This window comes from Euprymna scolopes, chromosome 7 (assembly GCF_053919585.1).
Source record: "Euprymna scolopes isolate OS-2025 chromosome 7, ASM5391958v1, whole genome shotgun sequence".
In the NCBI taxonomy this organism is placed as follows: domain Eukaryota; kingdom Metazoa; phylum Mollusca; class Cephalopoda; order Sepiida; family Sepiolidae; genus Euprymna; species Euprymna scolopes.
In genome coordinates, this window is record NC_136488.1 from 98648752 (window position 1) to 98654172 (window position 5421).

A 5421-nucleotide genomic window follows, 5' to 3' on the forward strand; every position below is an offset into this window, starting at 1 on the left:
AGAAATGATGTTGTTTCTTGAAGTAATAGAATTACAGATGGAACCGAGGCAATGCAATAATCAATAGAATATTGCATTTGGGGAAGTGAAACATGATGTTTGCTTACTAGATTATCAATTTGTTTATCTCTCTATATATAAAGTTAGGTATGTGTGCATGTTTATATGTATCTATAAGTACAGAATTCAGTTCTAAACTAATTAACAGATCATTATGAATTTTGGAACATGGCTGTTAGCTTATAATGTGTGCTAAATTGGTTTTAATTTTGCTTTATGCAAAGACTGTTAAAAAGAAAGGGCTGATTTTTTTTAAAATCTGAACATTAATCAATAAATATTTCTCGAATTTCAGGTTTTTTTAATAGTATTTTAACGTGATATTATGAAACATAATATTTCAGATTTGCATTAAATTTGATTCATAATCACACGACAGCAATTAAATATAATTTCTTGAATTTTAATTTCTGAACATTTTCTAAACTTAAGCCCTTAATTGTAGACATTTCCTAGAATCAACACCACGTCATCGATTTTTGATCGAGAGTGGAATAATGATTTATATATGAGTTTTTGTATCATTATATTTTGATTTTTGTAAAGGGACAAAGGGATGCAAAAATTTCTTTGAGGAATTAACTTCACGGGTATCCTTTTTCTTTGTCTTCTACTCAATTCTGCAATTAAAGGCAGACAGTAGAAAACTTTCTACACACATCTGACTTGCTCAGCACAATGAAGACCTCTAACAGCATGTTTAAGCATTTTTACTTTATACAGAAAATTATTACATCCATTCCGACATCTTCACTTTTTCCAAATCCGTTTTTCAAAAAGAATAGCAACAACTTTTCCTCCATATACTTTATCTTCTCGCACACAACCTGTCAACATTGGGGCAAATTTTTACATAGATGATATAATTTTAGAGCACCGCCACATTCCATAAAAATAATACTATTGCATTATTATGTGAGAACTATGGATATTTCATACAGTAATAAACAGATATTAATACGCATCCACACGCACACACACACACACATATATATATTTATATTTCAAACATAATAACATGAGATATTACTGCAATTACTGCCATCCGTACATCTGCATAGCCCGTTTGTTATTTTAGATAGTGAGATATATGGACGTTGCATGCGGTAATAAACATAATCAATATTCGTCCATATTTGTTTAAACATAATAACACAATATATTACTACAATTTCTGCTATTCATAGGGTCACGCAGCCCTTTCGTTTATTTTTAGAACAGAGAACAGATTTTAATAAACCATCACTTTATTATAACTACAATTTACATACTTTTTTTTCTTACTTTCGTATTTTAAAAATTTTATTTAATACTTTGAAATAAGTTCTTAAATAATTTTACATTGACTACAACACGCTCGAAATCATTCATTTACGCTGTTATCACGCCAACAAATAAATAAAATCTTTTCTAATTTAGCAATATTATCATTGCTTTATCCAGAGAGTCATATGGATGTCCGATATTCTTAAGTTATTTTTTATATACCTTCTATGCAACGCCGATTCACGGCTCCTGCTAGTTCTGTATGAAAATAAATACAATCATCGCTGGGTTCGTTTTTTTTAAATAAATAAAGCACATTGATTGGCTAATACAGTTGTTTATCGAGGTAAAAACTTTTATTGCGCGCTGATGAAGCAAGGAAATATTATTTTGATAAGTAGTGTTTTCAGAGGATTTGTTTGAAAGTAAATGTTACCAAGACCAAAGTGATCATCAATCGTTGTAGTGTTGAAAAATCCCCCCCAAAAAACGGAAGTTCTTCTGCTCAGTTTGTGAGAAGGTGGGTGCAACTCAATTATTTGTAGTACTTGTAAACATTGAACGGACAACAAGTACAGTGCAATTACATGTAGATTAAGAGACTATAAATAAAATTATAAGACAACGGAGATGGATGAAAACTCAGATGTGGAGAAAGTATATTTGGATCCTAAAGTTCTAGAGATTGTTCAGAAGGTTTGTCACTTCAATGATAGCATTGGAATACTGGTAGGAGCAGGTGCCAATGTGATTGCAAGAGTTTGAAGTGGATGGAGTAAGTTCAGGGAGCTTCTGTCATTACTAACCAGCCGAGCGTTACCACTGTCAACCAAGGGAAGATTTTATCAGACATGTGTACACAGTGTGATGATGTGTGGAATTAAAGCCCGGCCATTGAGAATTAAGAAAATGTGTTGCATGGAAAGAAATGATATGAGAATGTTATGGTGGATGTGTGATGAGAGTCTAAAAGACAGGCTTAGATTTGATGACCTTAAAGGATGGTTAGATATGAAGAGTATAGGGAGATGTATGCAGAACTGGAGACTTCGATGGTATGGCCACATTGAAAGGATAGATGAGGATGAAGAACAGTTGAGGTAACAGGATCAGTTGCCAATGAGAACATAGGACAAAGTGATAAGGTTGGACTTGAGAGAAAGGGGGATGAATAAAAACCTGGTCAGAGATAGGTTACTTTGGAAATCGCTTTTCTAAAAGCCATCCTACACATGTCAGCATGTAAAATGGACGTTAGTCTGAGGATGATGAGGATGATGATAATTGCCCACTGTGAACTGGCCTTTTGGCATCTTATTAAAGTAGAGCCGCATCTCAATGTTTTGTGAGAATTTATTACTTACAAACTAGTGTTGTTTTGGCAATTGATCGTGTATCGGCCCTCTAGAAGGATTTACTCCTATTTTTTCATCCTGTGCTAAGTATTGGATTTTCCATTTTATTATATGGATTACCTGCAGACTTTCCGTTTCAAAACGATGATATTTCTATTTCCCGCCCTTTTCTCTTTTTTTCCTTTCTTTTCACCAGAGACTTTTTTTTTATTATTATTACAAAATGCTTGCATGACGTTAAAAAGTTTTTTCTTTCACTTCTGAATCATTTGAATGATGGCTAATACACACGATTGAAATTATATATAAACATTTTCCAAGTTTCACGATAAACTTATGAATGCGTATCATTATATATCATATATGGTAGATGATTTTTTTATGCTATATATACATGCATATAATTTCAGAATAGTGCAAATATAAAATTTGGGATAAATATTACTACTGCTGTTAATAAAAATTGAAGTTCCTAAACAAATTATCAAAAGTGTAGCAAATTTGACATAAATCGAACATTTAAGAATGAAAGTCTAAACAAATGTGATTCTAAATTATATTACCACTATTGCTATTACCACGAACGTTAACATAGTACAGATAAAGTATTGGGTAAAATTCAGTTGTAAGCGATACTTTTCTAGAGGTTGAAGGTTCAAACCTCCATACCGGTAATACTAAAAATATATTTACGAATTACTTAGAATTTCTACCGAGTCATGGTTAATAGATCGAAAATATGCTACCCCCGTGGATTAAATAAAGGGTTCTGTTCAAAATTCTGTGCAGATTCCCGAGTTCGACAAGATATACCTGAAGAAGATCGGAGGTTAAATAGGCAGAAACACTCTAAGAAAAACACTCAAGGTGAGAACAGTAGTCTAAATAATCCAAATAGTACAAATCCTCAGTCTTCATCTCAAACAATTTCAGAAACAAAGTAGCAGAGTTTCATGTTATATCCAAATGAATCCAGACCTTTCGAATTGCAAAAGCAGATTTCTACGTTTTATTTTTACTTTATTCATTTACTTTTTGTAATTTATAGAAATTAGGATCATGGCGACACCAGGTAGCCCTGCTCACATGCAATAGAACATATCTACTAAGACCAATAAAAACCTAGGTTTATTTTGTAGAAAATGCTTTTTTATTTAAATATTTAATTTTTTTTTTATTAATTACAAATTAAGAAAATAGGAGGAGTTATTACCCTTGCACTTACATCTACTCCTACTGTCCTCATTAAAATAAACATCAAAGAAGGGATTTTAAAAAGATTTAATTATTCCATATTAAAGGTTTTGCTTGCTATTAATTTCTTTTCTCATTCTTTTTTTGATAAGTAGTTGACTTATATTTGATGAGAGAGAGTGAGCGAAAGTATATTTAATTAGCCTGGGTGCCCGATTGTCCATGTGTTTGTAGGTGTGTATTAAGCACAAAAACAACAAAAACAAACAAAAGTGGTAGAGAGCAGGCAGGCTCGAACCTGTACTGCAAAGGAGGAAAAGAACGTGACCCCCCCCAAATGTGACGTCTTTGCCCTTGCGTCCATCGCCAAAACGATAATAGTGAAGATTTAAATTAAGGCCAATCAATCGAAAAGAGAGGATGACTTTCGAAAATATAGGCAAAAAAGCGACCACTTCTTGTAGAAAAGTGCCCAGTTGAGGATGAAGGAATTAATGTTTTTGGCCAATTTTTCAATATTTGTTGTCCGAAGGATCGAGCTTAAAAATCATACCGATGTCACGAAAATGCGTCACCTTCGTCAAAAGTTTTCGGCAGACATACAAACATACATACATACATTTAAACAAACAGGTAAGATTTATTTTATAGACTAACCTGGGTGCCCGGCGTTGTCTGGGTGTTTGGAGGTGTGTGTTGAGCAAAAAAAAAAAAATGTGGTAGTAGTCAGGCAGGCTCGAACCTGTGACATGAAAGCAGAAAAGAAAGTGAAAGAAAATCTGACGTCTTACCGCTACTCCATGGTGCGACTGGAAGTTTGGAATGTTAAAATTAGGCAAAGTCAATCCAACCGATACGATGACTTGCAAAAATAGCTCACAAAAAAATCGACCCCTTGTTGTAGAAAACCGCCTAGTTAAGGGTGACGGAATTAATCTTTTAGCCAGTTTTTTGATATTTTTCATCTGAGACGTCAAACTTTAAAATGAAAATCTGTTGCCTCTGTCGAAAGTTTTAGGCAGACATACATGCATACATACATTTAAACAGACAGGTGAGATTTAATCTATAATAATAGATTATGTCACCATTTTACACTGGTCTTCATTGGTCAATTAGTTAGTGCACGGTATTTAGAGACACAGTTCGTGAGTTCGAACCTTACCAAAGACATAATTAATTTTACTCTGATTTTCTTCTTCCCAATTAAACTTACACATTTCAAATTGTCACATGGAGCAAATTTCTTAGTTTTCTTATATTTCTTTCTTTTATATTTCTTTCTCTTATATTTCTTTTTCTTATATTTCTTTCTCTTTTTTTTCTTTTTTTTCTTTTTTCTTTTTTCTTTTTTCTTTTTTTCTTTTTTCTTTTTTTTCTTTGTTCTTTTTTTTCTTTGTTCTTTTTTTCTTTGTTTTTTTTTTCTTTTTTCTTTTTTTTCTTTTTTCTTTTTTTCTTTTTTCTTTTTTCTTTTCTTTTTTCTTTTTTTTCTTTTTTCTTTTCTTTTTTCTTTTTTTTCTTTTTTCTTTTTTTTCTTTTTTTCTTT